The 23,681-nt window shown below is 37.2% G+C and overlaps 22 non-coding genes across 22 annotated transcripts; all 22 read right to left on the bottom strand.

Annotated features, from left to right (window-relative positions):
- Positions 1 to 116: 116 nt before the first annotated feature.
- TRNAK-UUU (transfer RNA lysine (anticodon UUU)) lies at positions 117 to 189 on the bottom strand. The gene has a single exon. It is a non-coding gene; the product is annotated as a tRNA-Lys (tRNA).
- A 1,519-nt stretch (positions 190 to 1,708) lies between these two features.
- Positions 1,709 to 1,799, bottom strand: TRNAR-UCU (transfer RNA arginine (anticodon UCU)). Its single transcript is given in 2 exon segments — positions 1,709 to 1,744; positions 1,763 to 1,799. It is a non-coding gene; the product is annotated as a tRNA-Arg (tRNA).
- A 327-nt stretch (positions 1,800 to 2,126) lies between these two features.
- TRNAK-UUU (transfer RNA lysine (anticodon UUU)) lies at positions 2,127 to 2,199 on the bottom strand. Its single transcript has one exon. It is a non-coding gene; the product is annotated as a tRNA-Lys (tRNA).
- Positions 2,200 to 4,131: 1,932 nt separating this feature from the next.
- On the bottom strand, positions 4,132 to 4,204 carry TRNAK-UUU (transfer RNA lysine (anticodon UUU)). The gene has a single exon. It is a non-coding gene; the product is annotated as a tRNA-Lys (tRNA).
- A 1,515-nt stretch (positions 4,205 to 5,719) lies between these two features.
- TRNAR-UCU (transfer RNA arginine (anticodon UCU)) lies at positions 5,720 to 5,810 on the bottom strand. The gene is given in 2 exon segments: positions 5,720 to 5,755; positions 5,774 to 5,810. It is a non-coding gene; the product is annotated as a tRNA-Arg (tRNA).
- A 327-nt stretch (positions 5,811 to 6,137) lies between these two features.
- TRNAK-UUU (transfer RNA lysine (anticodon UUU)) lies at positions 6,138 to 6,210 on the bottom strand. The gene has a single exon. It is a non-coding gene; the product is annotated as a tRNA-Lys (tRNA).
- Positions 6,211 to 7,724: 1,514 nt separating this feature from the next.
- Positions 7,725 to 7,815, bottom strand: TRNAR-UCU (transfer RNA arginine (anticodon UCU)). Its single transcript is given in 2 exon segments — positions 7,725 to 7,760; positions 7,779 to 7,815. It is a non-coding gene; the product is annotated as a tRNA-Arg (tRNA).
- A 327-nt stretch (positions 7,816 to 8,142) lies between these two features.
- TRNAK-UUU (transfer RNA lysine (anticodon UUU)) lies at positions 8,143 to 8,215 on the bottom strand. The gene has a single exon. It is a non-coding gene; the product is annotated as a tRNA-Lys (tRNA).
- Positions 8,216 to 9,730: 1,515 nt separating this feature from the next.
- Positions 9,731 to 9,821, bottom strand: TRNAR-UCU (transfer RNA arginine (anticodon UCU)). Its single transcript is given in 2 exon segments — positions 9,731 to 9,766; positions 9,785 to 9,821. It is a non-coding gene; the product is annotated as a tRNA-Arg (tRNA).
- A 327-nt stretch (positions 9,822 to 10,148) lies between these two features.
- On the bottom strand, positions 10,149 to 10,221 carry TRNAK-UUU (transfer RNA lysine (anticodon UUU)). The gene has a single exon. It is a non-coding gene; the product is annotated as a tRNA-Lys (tRNA).
- A 1,514-nt stretch (positions 10,222 to 11,735) lies between these two features.
- On the bottom strand, positions 11,736 to 11,826 carry TRNAR-UCU (transfer RNA arginine (anticodon UCU)). Its single transcript is given in 2 exon segments — positions 11,736 to 11,771; positions 11,790 to 11,826. It is a non-coding gene; the product is annotated as a tRNA-Arg (tRNA).
- A 327-nt stretch (positions 11,827 to 12,153) lies between these two features.
- Positions 12,154 to 12,226, bottom strand: TRNAK-UUU (transfer RNA lysine (anticodon UUU)). The gene has a single exon. It is a non-coding gene; the product is annotated as a tRNA-Lys (tRNA).
- A 1,514-nt stretch (positions 12,227 to 13,740) lies between these two features.
- On the bottom strand, positions 13,741 to 13,831 carry TRNAR-UCU (transfer RNA arginine (anticodon UCU)). The gene is given in 2 exon segments: positions 13,741 to 13,776; positions 13,795 to 13,831. It is a non-coding gene; the product is annotated as a tRNA-Arg (tRNA).
- Positions 13,832 to 14,158: 327 nt separating this feature from the next.
- On the bottom strand, positions 14,159 to 14,231 carry TRNAK-UUU (transfer RNA lysine (anticodon UUU)). The gene has a single exon. It is a non-coding gene; the product is annotated as a tRNA-Lys (tRNA).
- Positions 14,232 to 15,746: 1,515 nt separating this feature from the next.
- Positions 15,747 to 15,837, bottom strand: TRNAR-UCU (transfer RNA arginine (anticodon UCU)). The gene is given in 2 exon segments: positions 15,747 to 15,782; positions 15,801 to 15,837. It is a non-coding gene; the product is annotated as a tRNA-Arg (tRNA).
- Positions 15,838 to 16,164: 327 nt separating this feature from the next.
- On the bottom strand, positions 16,165 to 16,237 carry TRNAK-UUU (transfer RNA lysine (anticodon UUU)). The gene has a single exon. It is a non-coding gene; the product is annotated as a tRNA-Lys (tRNA).
- Positions 16,238 to 17,752: 1,515 nt separating this feature from the next.
- On the bottom strand, positions 17,753 to 17,843 carry TRNAR-UCU (transfer RNA arginine (anticodon UCU)). The gene is given in 2 exon segments: positions 17,753 to 17,788; positions 17,807 to 17,843. It is a non-coding gene; the product is annotated as a tRNA-Arg (tRNA).
- Positions 17,844 to 18,170: 327 nt separating this feature from the next.
- TRNAK-UUU (transfer RNA lysine (anticodon UUU)) lies at positions 18,171 to 18,243 on the bottom strand. The gene has a single exon. It is a non-coding gene; the product is annotated as a tRNA-Lys (tRNA).
- Positions 18,244 to 19,757: 1,514 nt separating this feature from the next.
- On the bottom strand, positions 19,758 to 19,848 carry TRNAR-UCU (transfer RNA arginine (anticodon UCU)). Its single transcript is given in 2 exon segments — positions 19,758 to 19,793; positions 19,812 to 19,848. It is a non-coding gene; the product is annotated as a tRNA-Arg (tRNA).
- A 327-nt stretch (positions 19,849 to 20,175) lies between these two features.
- Positions 20,176 to 20,248, bottom strand: TRNAK-UUU (transfer RNA lysine (anticodon UUU)). The gene has a single exon. It is a non-coding gene; the product is annotated as a tRNA-Lys (tRNA).
- A 1,514-nt stretch (positions 20,249 to 21,762) lies between these two features.
- On the bottom strand, positions 21,763 to 21,853 carry TRNAR-UCU (transfer RNA arginine (anticodon UCU)). The gene is given in 2 exon segments: positions 21,763 to 21,798; positions 21,817 to 21,853. It is a non-coding gene; the product is annotated as a tRNA-Arg (tRNA).
- Positions 21,854 to 22,180: 327 nt separating this feature from the next.
- Positions 22,181 to 22,253, bottom strand: TRNAK-UUU (transfer RNA lysine (anticodon UUU)). The gene has a single exon. It is a non-coding gene; the product is annotated as a tRNA-Lys (tRNA).
- Between the last annotated feature and the right edge of the window lie 1,428 nt (positions 22,254 to 23,681).

Raw genomic sequence — 23,681 nt, 5'->3', positions numbered from 1 at the left:
TTCACAACTCCATGAAAGACGTTTTTGCAATTTTAGTAATGGAATATCTTATTCGTCATGCAGGGGAACACAAAAAGAGCATCCAATTAGAGTAATTTTTCTTTAAAGGAAGCACCCGCCTGAACAGGGACTTGAACCCTGGACCCTCAGATTAAAAGTCTGATGCTCTACCGACTGAGCTATCCAGGCTCTGCTATACTCTGTCTTAAAATCAGCTAAACAAATGTGGACGTACACTGACCTACACTCTGTGTATTAATATGGTTACATATATTAGCAATCAAATTTGTAGAGTTTAATAACAAATTGATGTTTTAACCCCTTCCATGCTCATGACGAGCTCAGCTCGTCGTGCAGTACACTTGTCGTGTGCTTATGACGAGCTGAGCTCGTCATGAACAATGGATTTACAGATCATTCAGCACAGGAGGAAAATCTCCTGTAGCATTGAAGGTGTTAAGCATTTGAAATTTCAGCAGCACACGTAATCCATTTTAAATCCTGAAATTTGTACTATCTCATTTTCGGCTGACTTAGAAATCATGTGTCTAAAATGACCTTGTGAAATCAATAAAGTGCCAAATACTATTACTACCTACTAAATTACATACATTTTCAGCAGTTTCTTTGGGAACTTCCTCTTGGGCATAGATTATGCAATGTTTTCAAAGCAAACAGTCTCTGTTTAAGTAGACTTTCTTTCACTGCCATTTTGGTAAATGTTTCTGGTGATGCAGACGCAGGCATTGCTTGTTACTGTTTCAATTAGTTATAAAATAAGAGGAGGGATAAAATTGACCCAGCTGGTGTTTGAACACAAAGCCTTTGAATGCTTTTGCTACATTCGTCTAGGACTCCAAGCCGCTATCCATTGCACTAGAGATCCGACCTGATTCAACACGGTGATCAGAGATTCACAAATAAAAAGATGACCTATCAGCTGTTGACCAACTTTATCAAGTTAATCGGACACTACCTTACATTTTGAACATTGAATTGGGTAAAAGATAATCAACAAACTACATGATACAGTTTGGGTAAGTCTTCTTAACCCTTGTCAAAGAATGTAGAAGACAGATGGGTATGTAATGACTTGATTAAGACTTTTTTGAAACATCTCTAATAGGACTCCCCATTCATTGGATCCTGAAAAGAGTATGCAATTGATATACCTTTTCTTTAACCAAGCCGCCTGAACAGGGACTTGAACCCTGGGCCCTCAGATTAAAAGTCTGATGCTCTCCCGACTGAGCTATCCAGGCTCAGAGAGGTCGCTCCACAAAATGACCTTATCAACATTTGGAGGTGTCCCAACTATCACTACGTTTCTTAAGATGGTTGCCGGTATTAAGTACTGAATACGCGGAATATAATAATGAATTGGTACTTCAAGCATTTGAAATCTCTTCAGTAAATTTAACCTTATTGTAAGTCCTGAAATTGCTACTATCTCAATTTTTTTTGCTGACTTAGAATTCATATGTTTTTATTGACATTGTAAAATTAAGGAAGGGCCCAAAATCTTACTTCTGAGTAAATTACATTTTCATAAGTACAGCTGCCAATTTCCTCTTCTGCAAAGATTGCGTAACTTGAATAGTATCTATTTAAAATAGACTTCCTTTCACTGCCCTTTTTGGTGAAGCAGAAGCATGCATGCACTGTTTATTACTCTTTTAAACAGTTATGAAATAAATAGGGATAAAACTGACTCTGGTGGGATTCGAACCCACAACCTTTGAATATCTTTTTTACATTCACCTAGAAGTCCAATGCGCTATCCATTGCGCCACAGAGCCAATACACTCTGATGAGGTGCAGAGATATTCTGAAATGAAATAATGTTGATCAGCTTTATAAAGTTCATTTGATACTATAACCATGGATTTATTTTGAATATTGAATGGGGGAAATTATATTCACCGTCTCAAGTTACATGATACCTTAGGTAAATCTACGTACGACTTAAGTTTAGTCAAATGGCACATGATATATGAGGCAGATGTGCATTTCACAACTCCATGAAAGACGTTTTTGCAATTTTAGTAATAGAATATCTTATTCGTCATGCAGGGGAACACAAAAAGAGCATCCAATTAGAGTAATTTTTCTTTAAAGGAAGCACCCGCCTGAACAGGGACTTGAACCCTGGACCCTCAGATTAAAAGTCTGATGCTCTACCGACTGAGCTATCCAGGCTCTGCTATACTCTGTCTTAAAATCAGCTAAACAAATGTGGACGTACACTGACCTACACTCTGTGTATTAATATGGTTACATATATTAGCAATCAAATTTGTAGAGTTTAATAACAAATTGATGTTTTAACCCCTTCCATGCTCATGACGAGCTCAGCTCGTCGTGCAGTACACTTGTCGTGTGCTTATGACGAGCTGAGCTCGTCATGAACAATGGATTTACAGATCATTCAGCACAGGAGGAAAATCTCCTGTAGCATTGAAGGTGTTAAGCATTTGAAATTTCAGCAGCACACGTAATCCATTTTAAATCCTGAAATTTGGACTATCTCATTTTCGGCTGACTTAGAAATCATGTGTCTAAAATGACATTGTGAAATCAATAAAGTGCCAAATACTATTACTACCTACTAAATTACATTTTCAGCAGTATCTTTGGGAATTTCCTCTTGGGCATAGATTATGCAATGTTTTCAAAGCAAACAGTCTCTGTTTAAGTAGACTTTCTTTCACTGCCATGTTGGTAAATGTTTCTGGTGATGCAGACGCAGGCATTGCTTGTTACTGTTTCAATTAGTTATAAAATAAGAGGAGGGATAAAATTGACCCAGCTGGTGTTTGAACACAAAGCCTTTGAATGCTTTTGCTACATTCGTCTAGGACTCCAAGCCGCTATCCATTGCACTAGAGATCCGACCTGATTCAACACGGTGATCAGAGATTCACAAATAAAAAGATGACCTATCAGCTGTTGACCAACTTTATCAAGTTAATCGGACACTACCTTACATTTTGAACATTGAATTGGGTAAAAGTTAATCAACAAACTACATGATACAGTTTGGGTAAGTCTTCTTAACCCTTGTCAAAGAATGTAGAAGACAGATGGGTATGTAATGACTTGATTAAGACTATTTTGAAACATCTCTAATAGGACTCCCCATTCATTGGATCCTGAAAAGAGTATGCAATTGATATACCTTTTCTTTAACCAAGCCGCCTGAACAGGGACTTGAACCCTGGGCCCTCAGATTAAAAGTCTGATGCTCTCCCGACTGAGCTATCCAGGCTCGGAGAGGTCGCTCCACAAAATGACCTTATCAACATTTGGAAGTGTCCCAACTATCACTACGTTTCTTAAGATGGTTGCCGGTATTAAGTACTGAATACGCGGAATATAATAATGAATTGGTACTTCAAGCATTTGAAATCTCTTCAGTAAATTTAACCTTATTGTAAGTCCTGAAATTGCTACTATCTCATTTTTTTTGCTGACTTAGAATTCATATGTTTTTATTGACATTGTAAAATTAAGGAAGGGCCCAAAATCTTACTTCTGAGTAAATTACATTTTCATAAGTACAGCTGCCAATTTCCTCTTCTGCAAAGATTGCGTAACTTGAATAGTATCTATTTAAAATAGACTTCCTTTCACTGCCCTTTTTGGTGAAGCAGAAGCATGCATGCACTGCTTATTACTCTTTTAAACAGTTATGAAATAAATAGGGCTAAAAGTGACTCTGGTGGGATTCGAACCCACAACCTTTGAACATCTTTTTTACATTCACCTAGAAGTCCAATGCGCTATCCATTGCGCCACAGATCCAATACACTCTGATGAGGTGCATAGATATTCTGAAATGAAATAATGTTGATCAGCTTTATAAAGTTCATTTGATACTATAACCATGGATTTATTTTGAATATTGAATTGGGGAAATTATATTCACCGTCTCAAGTTACATGATACCTTAGGTAAGTCTACGTACGACTTAAGTTTAGTCAAATGGCACATGATATATGAGGCAGATGTGCATTTCACAACTCCATGAAAGACGTTTTTGCAATTTTAGTAATGGAATATCTTATTCGTCATGCAGAGGAACACAAAAAGAGCATCCAATTAGAGTAATTTTTCTTTAAAGGAAGCAACCGCCTGAACAGGGACTTGAACCCTGGACCCTCAGATTAAAAGTCTGATGCTCTACCGACTGAGCTATCCAGGCTCTGCTATACTCTGTCTTAAAATCAACTAAACAAATGTGGACGTACACTGACCTACACTCTGTGTATTAATATGGTTACATATATTAGCAATCAAATTTGTAGAGTTTAATAACAAATTGATGTTTTAACCCCTTCCATGCTCATGACGAGCTCAGCTCGTCGTGCAGTACACTTGTCGTGTGCTTATGACGAGCTGAGCTCGTCATAAACAATGGATTTACAGATCATTCAGCACAGGAGGAAAATCTCCTGTAGCATTGAAGGTGTTAAGCATTTGAAATTTCAGCAGCACACGTAATCCATTTTAAATCCTGAAATTTGGACTATCTCATTTTCGGCTGACTTAGAAATCATGTGTCTAAAATGACATTGTGAAATCAATAAAGTGCCAAATACTATTACTACCTACTAAATTACATTTTCAGCAGTATCTTTGGGAATTTCCTCTTGGGCATAGATTATGCAATGTTTTCAAAGCAAACAGTCTCTGTTTCAGTAGACTTTCTTTCACTGCCATGTTGGTAAATGTTTCTGGTGATGCAGACGCAGGCATTGCTTGTTACTGTTTCAATTAGTTATAAAATAAGAGGAGGGATAAAATTGACCCAGCTGGTGTTTGAACACAAAGCCTTTGAATGCTTTTGCTACATTCGTCTAGGACTCCAAGCCGCTATCCATTGCACTAGAGATCCGACCTGATTCAACACGGTGATCAGAGATTCACAAAGAAAAAGATGACCTATCAGCTGTGGACCAACTTTATCAAGTTAATCGGACACCACCTTACATTTTGAACATTCAATTGGGTAAAAGTTAATCAACAAACTACATGATACAGTTTGGGTAAGTCTTCTTAACCCTTGTCAAAGAATGTAGAAGACAGATGGGTATGTAATGACTTGATTAAGACTTTTTTGAAACATCTCTAATAGGACTCCCCATTCATTGGATCCTGAAAAGAGTATGCAATTGATATACCTTTTCTTTAACCAAGCCGCCTGAACAGGGACTTGAACCCTGGGCCCTCAGATTAAAAGTCTGATGCTCTCCCGACTGAGCTATCCAGGTTCGGAGAGGTCGCTCCACAAAATGACCTTATCAACATTTGGAAGTGTCCCAACTATCACTACGTTTCTTAAGATGGTTGCCGGTATTAAGTACTGAATACGCGGAATATAATAATGAATTGGTACTTCAAGCATTTGAAATCTCTTCAGTAAATTTAACCTTATTGTAAGACCTGAAATTGCTACTATCTCAATTTTTTTTGCTGACTTAGAATTCATATGTTTTTATTGACATTGTAAAATTAAGGAAGGGCCCAAAATCTTACTTCTGAGTAAATTACATTTTCATAAGTACAGCTGCCAATTTCCTCTTCTGCAAAGATTGCGTAACTTGAATAGTATCTATTTAAAATAGACTTCCTTTCACTGCCCTTTTTGGTGAAGCAGAAGCATGCATGCACTGTTTATTACTCTTTTAAACAGTTATGAAATAAATAGGGATAAAACTGACTCTGGTGGGATTCGAACCCACAACCTTTGAATATCTTTTTTACATTCACCTAGAAGTCCAATGCGCTATCCATTGCGCCACAGAGCCAATACGCTCTGATGAGGTGCAGAGATATTCTGAAATGAAATAATGTTGATCAGCTTTATAAAGTTCATTTGATACTATAACCATGGATTTATTTTGAATATTGAATTGGGGAAATTATATTCACCGTCTCAAGTTACATGATACCTTAGGTAAATCTACGTACGACTTAAGTTTAGTCAAATGGCACATGATATATGAGGCAGATGTGCATTTCACAACTCCATGAAAGACGTTTTTGCAATTTTAGTAATGGAATATCTTATTCGTCATGCAGGGGAACACAAAAAGAGCATCCAATTAGAGTAATTTTTCTTTAAAGGAAGCACCCGCCTGAACAGGGACTTGAACCCTGGACCCTCAGATTAAAAGTCTGATGCTCTACCGACTGAGCTATCCAGGCTCTGCTATACTCTGTCTTAAAATCAGCTAAACAAATGTGGACGTACACTGACCTACACTCTGTGTATTAATATGGTTACATATATTAGCAATCAAATTTGTAGAGTTTAATAACAAATTGATGTTTTAACCCCTTCCATGCTCATGACGAGCTCAGCTCGTCGTGCAGTACACTTGTCGTGTGCTTATGACGAGCTGAGCTCGTCATGAACAATGGATTTACAGATCATTCAGCACAGGAGGAAAATCTCCTGTAGCATTGAAGGTGTTAAGCATTTGAAATTTCAGCAGCACACGTAATCCATTTTAAATCCTGAAATTTGGACTATCTCATTTTCGGCTGACTTAGAAATCATGTGTCTAAAATGACATTTGAAATCAATAAAGTGCCAAATACTATTACTACCTACTAAATTACATTTTCAGCAGTATCTTTGGGAATTTCCTCTTGGGCATAGATTATGCAATGTTTTCAAAGCAAACAGTCTCTGTTTAAGTAGACTTTCTTTCACTGCCATGTTGGTAAATGTTTCTGGTGATGCAGACGCAGGCATTGCTTGTTACTGTTTCAATTAGTTATAAAATAAGAGGAGGGATAAAATTGACCCAGCTGGTGTTTGAACACAAAGCCTTTAAATGCTTTTGCTACATTCGTCTAGGACTCCAAGCCGCTATCCATTGCACTAGAGATCCGACCTGATTCAACAAGGTGATCAGAGATTCACAAATAAAAAGATGACCTATCAGCTGTTGACCAACTTTATCAAGTTAATCGGACACTACCTTACATTTTGAACATTGAATTGGGTAAAAGATAATCAACAAACTACATGATACAGTTTGGGTAAGTCTTCTTAACCCTTGTCAAAGAATGTAGAAGACAGATGGGTATGTAATGACTTGATTAAGACTTTTTTGAAACATCTCTAATAGGACTCCCCATTCATTGGATCCTGAAAAGAGTATGCAATTGATATACCTTTTCTTTAACCAAGCCGCCTGAACAGGGACTTGAACCCTGGGCCCTCAGATTAAAAGTCTGATGCTCTCCCGACTGAGCTATCCAGGCTCGGAGAGGTCGCTCCACAAAATGACCTTATCAACATTTGGAAGTGTCCCAACTATCACTACGTTTCTTAAGATGGTTGCCGGTATTAAGTACTGAATACGCGGAATATAATAATGAATTGGTACTTCAAGCATTTGAAATCTCTTCAGTAAATTTAACCTTATTGTAAGTCCTGAAATTGCTACTATCTCAATTTTTTTTGCTGACTTAGAATTCATATGTTTTTATTGACATTGTAAAATTAAGGAAGGGCCCAAAATCTTACTTCTGAGTAAATTACATTTTCATAAGTACAGCTGCCAATTTCCTCTTCTGCAAAGATTGCGTAACTTGAATAGTATCTATTTAAAATAGACTTCCTTTCACTGCCCTTTTTGGTGAAGCAGAAGCATGCATGCACTGTTTATTACTCTTTTAAATAGTTATGAAATAAATAGGGATAAAACTGACTCTGGTGGGATTCGAACCCACAACCTTTGAATATCTTTTTTACATTCACCTAGAAGTCCAATGCGCTATCCATTGCGCCACAGAGCCAATACGCTCTGATGAGGTGCAGAGATATTCTGAAATGAAATAATGTTGATCAGCTTTATAAAGTTCATTTGATACTATAACCATGGATTTATTTTGAATATTGAATTGGGGAAATTATATTCACCGTCTCAAGTTACATGATACCTTAGGTAAATCTACGTACGACTTAAGTTTAGTCAAATGGCACATGATATATGAGGCAGATGTGCATTTCACAACTCCATGAAAGACGTTTTTGCAATTTTAGTAATGGAATATCTTATTCGTCATGCAGGGTAACACAAAAAGAGCATCCAATTAGAGTAATTTTTCTTTAAAGGAAGCACCCGCCTGAACAGGGACTTGAACCCTGGACCCTCAGATTAAAAGTCTGATGCTCTACCGACTGAGCTATCCAGGCTCTGCTATACTCTGTCTTAAAATCAGCTAAACAAATGTGGACGTACACTGACCTACACTCTGTGTATTAATATGGTTACATATATTAGCAATCAAATTTGTAGAGTTTAATAACAAATTGATGTTTTAACCCCTTCCATGCTCATGACGAGCTCAGCTCGTCGTGCAGTACACTTGTCGTGTGCTTATGACGAGCTGAGCTCGTCATGAACAATGGATTTACAGATCATTCAGCACAGGAGGAAAATCTCCTGTAGCATTGAAGGTGTTAAGCATTTGAAATTTCAGCAGCACACGTAATCCATTTTAAATCCTGAAATTTGGACTATCTCATTTTCGGCTGACTTAGAAATCATGTGTCTAAAATGACATTGTGAAATCAATAAAGTGCCAAATACTATTACTACCTACTAAATTACATTTTCAGCAGTATCTTTGGGAATTTCCTCTTGGGCATAGATTATGCAATGTTTTCAAAGCAAACAGTCTCTGTTTAAGTAGACTTTCTTTCACTGCCATGTTGGTAAATGTTTCTGGTGATGCAGACGCAGGCATTGCTTGTTACTGTTTCAATTAGTTATAAAATAAGAGGAGGGATAAAATTGACCCAGCTGGTGTTTGAACACAAAGCCTTTGAATGCTTTTGCTACATTCGTCTAGGACTCCAAGCCGCTATCCATTGCACTAGAGATCCGACCTGATTCAACACGGTGATCAGAGATTCACAAATAAAAAGATGACCTATCAGCTGTTGACCAACTTTATCAAGTTAATCGGACACTACCTTACATTTTGAACATTGAATTGGGTAAAAGATAATCAACAAACTACATGATACAGTTTGGGTAAGTCTTCTTAACCCTTGTCAAAGAATGTAGAAGACAGATGGGTATGTAATGACTTGATTAAGACTTTTTTGAAACATCTCTAATAGGACTCCCCATTCATTGGATCCTGAAAAGAGTATGCAATTGATATACCTTTTCTTTAACCAAGCCGCCTGAACAGGGACTTGAACCCTGGGCCCTCAGATTAAAAGTCTGATGCTCTCCCGACTGAGCTATCCAGGCTCGGAGAGGTCGCTCCACAAAATGACCTTATCAACATTTGGAAGTGTCCCAACTATCACTACGTTTCTTAAGATGGTTGCCGGTATTAAGTACTGAATACGCGGAATATAATAATGAATTGGTACTTCAAGCATTTGAAATCTCTTCAGTAAATTTAACCTTATTGTAAGTCCTGAAATTGCTACTATCTCAATTTTTTTTGCTGACTTAGAATTCATATTTTTTTATTGACATTGTAAAATTAAGGAAGGGCCCAAAATCTTACTTCTGAGTAAATTACATTTTCATAAGTACAGCTGCCAATTTCCTCTTCTGCAAAGATTGCGTAACTTGAATAGTATCTATTTAAAATAGACTTCCTTTCACTGCCCTTTTTGGTGAAGCAGAAGCATGCATGCACTGTTTATTACTCTTTTAAACAGTTATGAAATAAATAGGGATAAAACTGACTCTGGTGGGATTCGAACCCACAACCTTTGAATATCTTTTTTACATTCACCTAGAAGTCCAATGCGCTATCCATTGCGCCACAGAGCCAATACGCTCTGATGAGGTGCAGAGATATTCTGAAATGAAATAATGTTGATCAGCTTTATAAAGTTCATTTGATACTATAACCATGGATTTATTTTGAATATTGAATTGGGGAAATTATATTCACCGTCTCAAGTTACATGATACCTTAGGTAAATCTACGTACGACTTAAGTTTAGTCAAATGGCACATGATATATGAGGCAGATGTGCATTTCACAACTCCATGAAAGACGTTTTTGCAATTTTAGTAATGGAATATCTTATTCGTCATGCAGGGGAACACAAAAAGAGCATCCAATTAGAGTAATTTTTCTTTAAAGGAAGAACCCGCCTGAACAGGGACTTGAACCCTGGACCCTCAGATTAAAAGTCTGATGCTCTACCGACTGAGCTATCCAGGCTCTGCTATACTCTGTCTTAAAATCAGCTAAACAAATGTGGACGTACACTGACCTACACTCTGTGTATTAATATGGTTACATATATTAGCAATCAAATTTGTAGAGTTTAATAACAAATTGATGTTTTAACCCCTTCCATGCTCATGACGAGCTCAGCTCGTCGTGCAGTACACTTGTCGTGTGCTTATGACGAGCTGAGCTCGTCATGAACAATGGATTTACAGATCATTCAGCACAGGAGGAAAATCTCCTGTAGCATTGAAGGTGTTAAGCATTTGAAATTTCAGCAGCACACGTAATCCATTTTAAATCCTGAAATTTGGACTATCTCATTTTCGGCTGACTTAGAAATCATGTGTCTAAAATGACATTGTGAAATCAATAAAGTGCCAAATACTATTACTACCTACTAAATTACATTTTCAGCAGTATCTTTGGGAATTTCCTCTTGGGCATAGATTATGCAATGTTTTCAAAGCAAACAGTCTCTGTTTAAGTAGACTTTCTTTCACTGCCATGTTGGTAAATGTTTCTGGTGATGCAGACGCAGGCATTGCTTGTTACTGTTTCAATTAGTTATAAAATAAGAGGAGGGATAAAATTGACCCAGCTGGTGTTTGAACACAAAGCCTTTGAATGCTTTTGCTACATTCGTCTAGGACTCCAAGCCGCTATCCATTGCACTAGAGATCCGACCTGATTCAACACGGTGATCAGAGATTCACAAATAAAAAGATGACCTATCAGCTGTTGACCAACTTTATCAAGTTAATCGGACACTACCTTACATTTTGAACATTGAATTGGGTAAAAGTTAATCAACAAACTACATGATACAGTTTGGGTAAGTCTTCTTAACCCTTGTCAAAGAATGTAGAAGACAGATGGGTATGTAATGACTTGATTAAGACTTTTTTGAAACATCTCTAATAGGACTCCCCATTCATTGGATCCTGAAAAGAGTATGCAATTGACATACCTTTTCTTTAACCAAGCCGCCTGAACAGGGACTTGAACCCTGGGCCCTCAGATTAAAAGTCTGATGCTCTCCCGACTGAGCTATCCAGGCTCGGAGAGGTCGCTCCACAAAATGACCTTATCAACATTTGAAGTGTCCCAACTATCACTACGTTTCTTAAGATGGTTGCCGGTATTAAGTACTGAATACGCGGAATATAATAATGAATTGGTACTTCAAGCATTTGAAATCTCTTCAGTAAATTTAACCTTATTGTAAGTCCTGAAATTGCTACTATCTCAATTTTTTTTGCTGACTTAGAATTCATATTTTTTTATTGACATTGTAAAATTAAGGAAGGGCCCAAAATCTTACTTCTGAGTAAATTACATTTTCATAAGTACAGCTGCCAATTTCCTCTTCTGCAAAGATTGCGTAACTTGAATAGTATCTATTTAAAATAGACTTCCTTTCACTGCCCTTTTTGGTGAAGCAGAAGCATGCATGCACTGTTTATTACTCTTTTAAACAGTTATGAAATAAATAGGGATAAAACTGACTCTGGTGGGATTCGAACCCACAACCTTTGAATATCTTTTTTACATTCACCTAGAAGTCCAATGCGCTATCCATTGCGCCACAGAGCCAATACGCTCTGATGAGGTGCAGAGATATTCTGAAATGAAATAATGTTGATCAGCTTTATAAAGTTCATTTGATACTATAACCATGGATTTATTTTGAATATTGAATTGGGGAAATTATATTCACCGTCTCAAGTTACATGATACCTTAGGTAAATCTACGTACGACTTAAGTTTAGTCAAATGGCACATGATATATGAGGCAGATGTGCATTTCACAACTCCATGAAAGACGTTTTTGCAATTTTAGTAATGGAATATCTTATTCGTCATGCAGGGGAACACAAAAAGAGCATCCAATTAGAGTAATTTTTCTTTAAAGGAAGAACCCGCCTGAACAGGGACTTGAACCCTGGACCCTCAGATTAAAAGTCTGATGCTCTACCGACTGAGCTATCCAGGCTCTGCTATACTCTGTCTTAAAATCAGCTAAACAAATGTGGACGTACACTGACCTACACTCTGTGTATTAATATGGTTACATATATTAGCAATCAAATTTGTAGAGTTTAATAACAAATTGATGTTTTAACCCCTTCCATGCTCATGACGAGCTCAGCTCGTCGTGCAGTACACTTGTCGTGTGCTTATGACGAGCTGAGCTCGTCATGAACAATGGATTTACAGATCATTCAGCACAGGAGGAAAATCTCCTGTAGCATTGAAGGTGTTAAGCATTTGAAATTTCAGCAGCACACGTAATCCATTTTAAATCCTGAAATTTGGACTATCTCATTTTCGGCTGACTTAGAAATCATGTGTCTAAAATGACATTGTGAAATCAATAAAGTGCCAAATACTATTACTACCTACTAAATTACATTTTCAGCAGTATCTTTGGGAATTTCCTCTTGGGCATAGATTATGCAATGTTTTCAAAGCAAACAGTCTCTGTTTAAGTAGACTTTCTTTCACTGCCATGTTGGTAAATGTTTCTGGTGATGCAGACGCAGGCATTGCTTGTTACTGTTTCAATTAGTTATAAAATAAGAGGAGGGATAAAATTGACCCAGCTGGTGTTTGAACACAAAGCCTTTGAATGCTTTTGCTACATTCGTCTAGGACTCCAAGCCGCTATCCATTGCACTAGAGATCCGACCTGATTCAACACGGTGATCAGAGATTCACAAATAAAAAGATGACCTATCAGCTGTTGACCAACTTTATCAAGTTAATCGGACACTACCTTACATTTTGAACATTGAATTGGGTAAAAGTTAATCAACAAACTACATGATACAGTTTGGGTAAGTCTTCTTAACCCTTGTCAAAGAATGTAGAAGACAGATGGGTATGTAATGACTTGATTAAGACTTTTTTGAAACATCTCTAATAGGACTCCCCATTCATTGGATCCTGAAAAGAGTATGCAATTGACATACCTTTTCTTTAACCAAGCCGCCTGAACAGGGACTTGAACCCTGGGCCCTCAGATTAAAAGTCTGATGCTCTCCCGACTGAGCTATCCAGGCTCGGAGAGGTCGCTCCACAAAATGACCTTATCAACATTTGAAGTGTCCCAACTATCACTACGTTTCTTAAGATGGTTGCCGGTATTAAGTACTGAATACGCGGAATATAATAATGAATTGGTACTTCAAGCATTTGAAATCTCTTCAGTAAATTTAACCTTATTGTAAGTCCTGAAATTGCTACTATCTCAATTTTTTTTGCTGACTTAGAATTCATATGTTTTTATTGACATTGTAAAATTAAGGAAGGGCCCAAAATCTTACTTCTGAGTAAATTACATTTTCATAAGTACAGCTGCCAATTTCCTCTTCTGCAAAGATTGCGTAACTTGAATAGTATCTATTTAAAATAGACTTCCTTTCACTGCCCTTTTTGGTGAAGCAGAAGCATGCATGCACTGTTTATTACTCTTTTAAACAGTTATGAAATAAATAGGGATAAAACTGACTCTGGTGGGATTCGAACCCACAACCTTTGAATATCTTTTTTACATTCACCTAGAAGTCCAATGCGCTATCCATTGCGCCACAGAGCCAATACGCTCTGATGAGGTGCAGAGATATTCTGAAATGAAATAATGTTGATCAGCTTTATAAAGTTCATTTGATACTATAACCATGGATTTATTTTGAATATTGAATTGGGGAAATTATATTCACCGTCTCAAGTTACATGATACCTTAGGTAAATCTACGTACGACTTAAGTTTAGTCAAATGGCACATGATATATGAGGCAGATGTGCATTTCACAACTCCATGAAAGACGTTTTTGCAATTTTAGTAATGGAATATCTTATTCGTCATGCAGGGGAACACAAAAAGAGCATCCAATTAGAGTAATTTTTCTTTAAAGGAAGCACCCGCCTGAACAGGGACTTGAACCCTGGACCCTCAGATTAAAAGTCTGATGCTCTACCGACTGAGCTATCCAGGCTCTGCTATACTCTGTCTTAAAATCAGCTAAACAAATGTGGACGTACACTGACCTACACTCTGTGTATTAATATGGTTACATATATTAGCAATCAAATTTGTAGAGTTTAATAACAAATTGATGTTTTAACCCCTTCCATGCTCATGACGAGCTCAGCTCGTCGTGCAGTACACTTGTCGTGTGCTTATGACGAGCTGAGCTCGTCATGAACAATGGATTTACAGATCATTCAGCACAGGAGGAAAATCTCCTGTAGCATTGAAGGTGTTAAGCATTTGAAATTTCAGCAGCACACGTAATCCATTTTAAATCCTGAAATTTGGACTATCTCATTTTCGGCTGACTTAGAAATCATGTGTCTAAAATGACATTGTGAAATCAATAAAGTGCCAAATACTATTACTACCTACTAAATTACATTTTCAGCAGTATCTTTGGGAATTTCCTCTTGGGCATAGATTATGCAATGTTTTCAAAGCAAACAGTCTCTGTTTAAGTAGACTTTCTTTCACTGCCATGTTGGTAAATGTTTCTGGTGATGCAGACGCAGGCATTGCTTGTTACTGTTTCAATTAGTTATAAAATAAGAGGAGGGATAAAATTGACCCAGCTGGTGTTTGAACACAAAGCCTTTGAATGCTTTTGCTACATTCGTCTAGGACTCCAAGCCGCTATCCATTGCACTAGAGATCCGACCTGATTCAACACGGTGATCAGAGATTCACAAATAAAAAGATGACCTATCAGCTGTTGACCAACTTTATCAAGTTAATCGGACACTACCTTACATTTTGAACATTGAATTGGGTAAAAGATAATCAACAAACTACATGATACAGTTTGGGTAAGTCTTCTTAACCCTTGTCAAAGAATGTAGAAGACAGATGGGTATGTAATGACTTGATTAAGACTTTTTTGAAACATCTCTAATAGGACTCCCCATTCATTGGATCCTGAAAAGAGTATGCAATTGATATACCTTTTCTTTAACCAAGCCGCCTGAACAGGGACTTGAACCCTGGGCCCTCAGATTAAAAGTCTGATGCTCTCCCGACTGAGCTATCCAGGCTCGGAGAGGTCGCTCCACAAAATGACCTTATCAACATTTGGAAGTGTCCCAACTATCACTACGTTTCTTAAGATGGTTGCCGGTATTAAGTACTGAATACGCGGAATATAATAATGAATTGGTACTTCAAGCATTTGAAATCTCTTCAGTAAATTTAACCTTATTGTAAGTCCTGAAATTGCTACTATCTCAATTTTTTTTGCTGACTTAGAATTCATATTTTTTTATTGACATTGTAAAATTAAGGAAGGGCCCAAAATCTTACTTCTGAGTAAATTACATTTTCATAAGTACAGCTGCCAATTTCCTCTTCTGCAAAGATTGCGTAACTTGAATAGTATCTATTTAAAATAGACTTCCTTTCACTGCCCTTTTTGGTGAAGCAGAAGCATGCATGCACTGTTTATTACTCTTTTAAACAGTTATGAAATAAATAGGGATAAAACTGACTCTGGTGGGATTCGAACCCACAACCTTTGAATATCTTTTTTACATTCACCTAGAAGTCCAATGCGCTATCCATTGCGCCACAGAGCCAATACGCTCTGATGAGGTGCAGAGATATTCTGAAATGAAATAATGTTGATCAGCTTTATAAAGTTCATTTGATACTATAACCATGGATTTATTTTGAATATTGAATTGGGGAAATTATATTCACCGTCTCAAGTTACATGATACCTTAGGTAAATCTACGTACGACTTAAGTTTAGTCAAATGGCACATGATATATGAGGCAGATGTGCATTTCACAACTCCATGAAAGACGTTTTTGCAATTTTAGTAATGGAATATCTTATTCGTCATGCAGGGGAACACAAAAAGAGCATCCAATTAGAGTAATTTTTCTTTAAAGGAAGAACCCGCCTGAACAGGGACTTGAACCCTGGACCCTCAGATTAAAAGTCTGATGCTCTACCGACTGAGCTATCCAGGCTCTGCTATACTCTGTCTTAAAATCAGCTAAACAAATGTGGACGTACACTGACCTACACTCTGTGTATTAATATGGTTACATATATTAGCAATCAAATTTGTAGAGTTTAATAACAAATTGATGTTTTAACCCCTTCCATGCTCATGACGAGCTCAGCTCGTCGTGCAGTACACTTGTCGTGTGCTTATGACGAGCTGAGCTCGTCATGAACAATGGATTTACAGATCATTCAGCACAGGAGGAAAATCTCCTGTAGCATTGAAGGTGTTAAGCATTTGAAATTTCAGCAGCACACGTAATCCATTTTAAATCCTGAAATTTGGACTATCTCATTTTCGGCTGACTTAGAAATCATGTGTCTAAAATGACATTGTGAAATCAATAAAGTGCCAAATACTATTACTACCTACTAAATTACATTTTCAGCAGTATCTTTGGGAATTTCCTCTTGGGCATAGATTATGCAATGTTTTCAAAGCAAACAGTCTCTGTTTAAGTAGACTTTCTTTCACTGCCATGTTGGTAAATGTTTCTGGTGATGCAGACGCAGGCATTGCTTGTTACTGTTTCAATTAGTTATAAAATAAGAGGAGGGATAAAATTGACCCAGCTGGTGTTTGAACACAAAGCCTTTGAATGCTTTTGCTACATTCGTCTAGGACTCCAAGCCGCTATCCATTGCACTAGAGATCCGACCTGATTCAACACGGTGATCAGAGATTCACAAATAAAAAGATGACCTATCAGCTGTTGACCAACTTTATCAAGTTAATCGGACACTACCTTATATTTTGAACATTGAATTGGGTAAAAGTTAATCAACAAACTACATGATACAGTTTGGGTAAGTCTTCTTAACCCTTGTCAAAGAATGTAGAAGACAGATGGGTATGTAATGACTTGATTAAGACTTTTTTGAAACATCTCTAATAGGACTCCCCATTCATTGGATCCTGAAAAGAGTATGCAATTGATATACCTTTTCTTTAACCAAGCCGCCTGAACAGGGACTTGAACCCTGGGCCCTCAGATTAAAAGTCTGATGCTCTCCCGACTGAGCTATCCAGGCTCGGAGAGGTCGCTCCACAAAATGACCTTATCAACATTTGGAAGTGTCCCAACTATCACTACGTTTCTTAAGATGGTTGCCGGTATTAAGTACTGAATACGCGGAATATAATAATGAATTGGTACTTCAAGCATTTGAAATCTCTTCAGTAAATTTAACCTTATTGTAAGTCCTGAAATTGCTACTATCTCAATTTTTTTTGCTGACTTAGAATTCATATTTTTTTATTGACATTGTAAAATTAAGGAAGGGCCCAAAATCTTACTTCTGAGTAAATTACATTTTCATAAGTACAGCTGCCAATTTCCTCTTCTGCAAAGATTGCGTAACTTGAATAGTATCTATTTAAAATAGACTTCCTTTCACTGCCCTTTTTGGTGAAGCAGAAGCATGCATGCACTGTTTATTACTCTTTTAAACAGTTATGAAATAAATAGGGATAAAACTGACTCTGGTGGGATTCGAACCCACAACCTTTGAATATCTTTTTTACATTCACCTAGAAGTCCAATGCGCTATCCATTGCGCCACAGAGCCAATACGCTCTGATGAGGTGCAGAGATATTCTGAAATGAAATAATGTTGATCAGCTTTATAAAGTTCATTTGATACTATAACCATGGATTTATTTTGAATATTGAATTGGGGAAATTATATTCACCGTCTCAAGTTACATGATACCTTAGGTAAATCTACGTACGACTTAAGTTTAGTCAAATGGCACATGATATATGAGGCAGATGTGCATTTCACAACTCCATGAAAGACGTTTTTGCAATTTTAGTAATGGAATATCTTATTCGTCATGCAGGGGAACACAAAAAGAGCATCCAATTAGAGTAATTTTTCTTTAAAGGAAGAACCCGCCTGAACAGGGACTTGAACCCTGGACCCTCAGATTAAAAGTCTGATGCTCTACCGACTGAGCTATCCAGGCTCTGCTATACTCTGTCTTAAAATCAGCTAAACAAATGTGGACGTACACTGACCTACACTCTGTGTATTAATATGGTTACATATATTAGCAATCAAATTTGTAGAGTTTAATAACAAATTGATGTTTTAACCCCTTCCATGCTCATGACGAGCTCAGCTCGTCGTGCAGTACACTTGTCGTGTGCTTATGACGAGCTGAGCTCGTCATGAACAATGGATTTACAGATCATTCAGCACAGGAGGAAAATCTCCTGTAGCATTGAAGGTGTTAAGCATTTGAAATTTCAGCAGCACACGTAATCCATTTTAAATCCTGAAATTTGGACTATCTCATTTTCGGCTGACTTAGAAATCATGTGTCTAAAATGACATTGTGAAATCAATAAAGTGCCAAATACTATTACTACCTACTAAATTACATTTTCAGCAGTATCTTTGGGAATTTCCTCTTGGGCATAGATTATGCAATGTTTTCAAAGCAAACAGTCTCTGTTTAAGTAGACTTTCTTTCACTGCCATGTTGGTAAATGTTTCTGGTGATGCAGACGCAGGCATTGCTTGTTACTGTTTCAATTAGTTATAAAATAAGAGGAGGGATAAAATTGACCCAGCTGGTGTTTGAACACAAAGCCTTTGAATGCTTTTGCTACATTCGTCTAGGACTCCAAGCCGCTATCCATTGCACTAGAGATCCGACCTGATTCAACACGGTGATCAGAGATTCACAAATAAAAAGATGACCTATCAGCTGTTGACCAACTTTATCAAGTTAATCGGACACTACCTTACATTTTGAACATTGAATTGGGTAAAAGTTAATCAACAAACTACATGATACAGTTTGGGTAAGTCTTCTTAACCCTTGTCAAAGAATGTAGAAGACAGATGGGTATGTAATGACTTGATTAAGACTTTTTTGAAACATCTCTAATAGGACTCCCCATTCATTGGATCCTGAAAAGAGTATGCAATTGACATACCTTTTCTTTAACCAAGCCGCCTGAACAGGGACTTGAACCCTGGGCCCTCAGATTAAAAGTCTGATGCTCTCCCGACTGAGCTATCCAGGCTCGGAGAGGTCGCTCCACAAAATGACCTTATCAACATTTGAAGTGTCCCAACTATCACTACGTTTCTTAAGATGGTTGCCGGTATTAAGTACTGAATACGCGGAATATAATAATGAATTGGTACTTCAAGCATTTGAAATCTCTTCAGTAAATTTAACCTTATTGTAAGTCCTGAAATTGCTACTATCTCAATTTTTTTTGCTGACTTAGAATTCATATTTTTTTATTGACATTGTAAAATTAAGGAAGGGCCCAAAATCTTACTTCTGAGTAAATTACATTTTCATAAGTACAGCTGCCAATTTCCTCTTCTGCAAAGATTGCGTAACTTGAATAGTATCTATTTAAAATAGACTTCCTTTCACTGCCCTTTTTGGTGAAGCAGAAGCATGCATGCACTGTTTATTACTCTTTTAAACAGTTATGAAATAAATAGGGATAAAACTGACTCTGGTGGGATTCGAACCCACAACCTTTGAATATCTTTTTTACATTCACCTAGAAGTCCAATGCGCTATCCATTGCGCCACAGAGCCAATACGCTCTGATGAGGTGCAGAGATATTCTGAAATGAAATAATGTTGATCAGCTTTATAAAGTTCATTTGATACTATAACCATGGATTTATTTTGAATATTGAATTGGGGAAATTATATTCACCGTCTCAAGTTACATGATACCTTAGGTAAATCTACGTACGACTTAAGTTTAGTCAAATGGCACATGATATATGAGGCAGATGTGCATTTCACAACTCCATGAAAGACGTTTTTGCAATTTTAGTAATGGAATATCTTATTCGTCATGCAGGGGAACACAAAAAGAGCATCCAATTAGAGTAATTTTTCTTTAAAGGAAGAACCCGCCTGAACAGGGACTTGAACCCTGGACCCTCAGATTAAAAGTCTGATGCTCTACCGACTGAGCTATCCAGGCTCTGCTATACTCTGTCTTAAAATCAGCTAAACAAATGTGGACGTACACTGACCTACACTCTGTGTATTAATATGGTTACATATATTAGCAATCAAATTTGTAGAGTTTAATAACAAATTGATGTTTTAACCCCTTCCATGCTCATGACGAGCTCAGCTCGTCGTGCAGTACACTTGTCGTGTGCTTATGACGAGCTGAGCTCGTCATGAACAATGGATTTACAGATCATTCAGCACAGGAGGAAAATCTCCTGTAGCATTGAAGGTGTTAAGCATTTGAAATTTCAGCAGCACACGTAATCCATTTTAAATCCTGAAATTTGGACTATCTCATTTTCGGCTGACTTAGAAATCATGTGTCTAAAATGACATTGTGAAATCAATAAAGTGCCAAATACTATTACTACCTACTAAATTACATTTTCAGCAGTATCTTTGGGAATTTCCTCTTGGGCATAGATTATGCAATGTTTTCAAAGCAAACAGTCTCTGTTTAAGTAGACTTTCTTTCACTGCCATGTTGGTAAATGTTTCTGGTGATGCAGACGCAGGCATTGCTTGTTACTGTTTCAATTAGTTATAAAATAAGAGGAGGGATAAAATTGACCCAGCTGGTGTTTGAACACAAAGCCTTTGAATGCTTTTGCTACATTCGTCTAGGACTCCAAGCCGCTATCCATTGCACTAGAGATCCGACCTGATTCAACACGGTGATCAGAGATTCACAAATAAAAAGATGACCTATCAGCTGTTGACCAACTTTATCAAGTTAATCGGACACTACCTTACATTTTGAACATTGAATTGGGTAAAAGTTAATCAACAAACTACATGATACAGTTTGGGTAAGTCTTCTTAACCCTTGTCAAAGAATGTAGAAGACAGATGGGTATGTAATGACTTGATTAAGACTTTTTTGAAACATCTCTAATAGGACTCCCCATTCATTGGATCCTGAAAAGAGTATGCAATTGACATACCTTTTCTTTAACCAAGCCGCCTGAACAGGGACTTGAACCCTGGGCCCTCAGATTAAAAGTCTGATGCTCTCCCGACTGAGCTATCCAGGCTCGGAGAGGTCGCTCCACAAAATGACCTTATCAACATTTGAAGTGTCCCAACTATCACTACGTTTCTTAAGATGGTTGCCGGTATTAAGTACTGAATACGCGGAATATAATAATGAATTGGTACTTCAAGCATTTGAAATCTCTTCAGTAAATTTAACCTTATTGTAAGTCCTGAAATTGCTACTATCTCAATTTTTTTTGCTGACTTAGAATTCATATGTTTTTATTGACATTGTAAAATTAAGGAAGGGCCCAAAATCTTACTTCTGAGTAAATTACATTTTCATAAGTACAGCTGCCAATTTCCTCTTCTGCAAAGATTGCGTAACTTGAATAGTATCTATTTAAAATAGACTTCCTTTCACTGCCCTTTTTGGTGAAGCAGAAGCATGCATGCACTGTTTATTACTCTTTTAAACAGTTATGAAATAAATAGGGATAAAACTGACTCTGGTGGGATTCGAACCCACAACCTTTGAATATCTTTTTTACATTCACCTAGAAGTCCAATGCGCTATCCATTGCGCCACAGAGCCAATACGCTCTGATGAGGTGCAGAGATATTCTGAAATGAAATAATGTTGATCAGCTTTATAAAGTTCATTTGATACTATAACCATGGATTTATTTTGAATATTGAATTGGGGAAATTATATTCACCGTCTCAAGTTACATGATACCTTAGGTAAATCTACGTACGACTTAAGTTTAGTCAAATGGCACATGATATATGAGGCAGATGTGCATTTCACAACTCCATGAAAGACGTTTTTGCAATTTTAGTAATGGAATATCTTATTCGTCATGCAGGGGAACACAAAAAGAGCATCCAATTAGAGTAATTTTTCTTTAAAGGAAGCACCCGCCTGAACAGGGACTTGAACCCTGGACCCTCAGATTAAAAGTCTGATGCTCTACCGACTGAGCTATCCAGGCTCTGCTATACTCTGTCTTAAAATCAGCTAAACAAATGTGGACGTACACTGACCTACACTCTGTGTATTAATATGGTTACATATATTAGCAATCAAATTTGTAGAGTTTAATAACAAATTGATGTTTTAACCCCTTCCATGCTCATGACGAGCTCAGCTCGTCGTGCAGTACACTTGTCGTGTGCTTATGACGAGCTGAGCTCGTCATGAACAATGGATTTACAGATCATTCAGCACAGGAGGAAAATCTCCTGTAGCATTGAAGGTGTTAAGCATTTGAAATTTCAGCAGCACACGTAATCCATTTTAAATCCTGAAATTTGGACTATCTCATTTTCGGCTGACTTAGAAATCATGTGTCTAAAATGACATTGTGAAATCAATAAAGTGCCAAATACTATTACTACCTACTAAATTACATTTTCAGCAGTATCTTTGGGAATTTCCTCTTGGGCATAGATTATGCAATGTTTTCAAAGCAAACAGTCTCTGTTTAAGTAGACTTTCTTTCACTGCCATGTTGGTAAATGTTTCTGGTGATGCAGACGCAGGCATTGCTTGTTACTGTTTCAATTAGTTATAAAATAAGAGGAGGGATAAAATTGACCCAGCTGGTGTTTGAACACAAAGCCTTTGAATGCTTTTGCTACATTCGTCTAGGACTCCAAGCCGCTATCCATTGCACTAGAGATCCGACCTGATTCAACACGGTGATCAGAGATTCACAAATAAAAAGATGACCTATCAGCTGTTGACCAACTTTATCAAGTTAATCGGACACTACCTTACATTTTGAACATTGAATTGGGTAAAAGATAATCAACAAACTACATGATACAGTTTGGGTAAGTCTTCTTAACCCTTGTCAAAGAATGTAGAAGACAGATGGGTATGTAATGACTTGATTAAGACTTTTTTGAAACATCTCTAATAGGACTCCCCATTCATTGGATCCTGAAAAGAGTATGCAATTGATATACCTTTTCTTTAACCAAGCCGCCTGAACAGGGACTTGAACCCTGGGCCCTCAGATTAAAAGTCTGATGCTCTCCCGACTGAGCTATCCAGGCTCGGAGAGGTCGCTCCACAAAATGACCTTATCAACATTTGGAAGTGTCCCAACTATCACTACGTTTCTTAAGATGGTTGCCGGTATTAAGTACTGAATACGCGGAATATAATAATGAATTGGTACTTCAAGCATTTGAAATCTCTTCAGTAAATTTAACCTTATTGTAAGTCCTGAAATTGCTACTATCTCAATTTTTTTTGCTGACTTAGAATTCATATTTTTTTATTGACATTGTAAAATTAAGGAAGGGCCCAAAATCTTACTTCTGAGTAAATTACATTTTCATAAGTACAGCTGCCAATTTCCTCTTCTGCAAAGATTGCGTAACTTGAATAGTATCTATTTAAAATAGACTTC

Source organism: Lissotriton helveticus, chromosome 1_1 (assembly GCF_964261635.1).
Source record: "Lissotriton helveticus chromosome 1_1, aLisHel1.1, whole genome shotgun sequence".
Classification (NCBI taxonomy): domain Eukaryota; kingdom Metazoa; phylum Chordata; class Amphibia; order Caudata; family Salamandridae; genus Lissotriton; species Lissotriton helveticus.
Note: the sequence above shows the minus strand (reverse complement) of the source record. Positions and strands in the feature narration are given on the sequence as shown.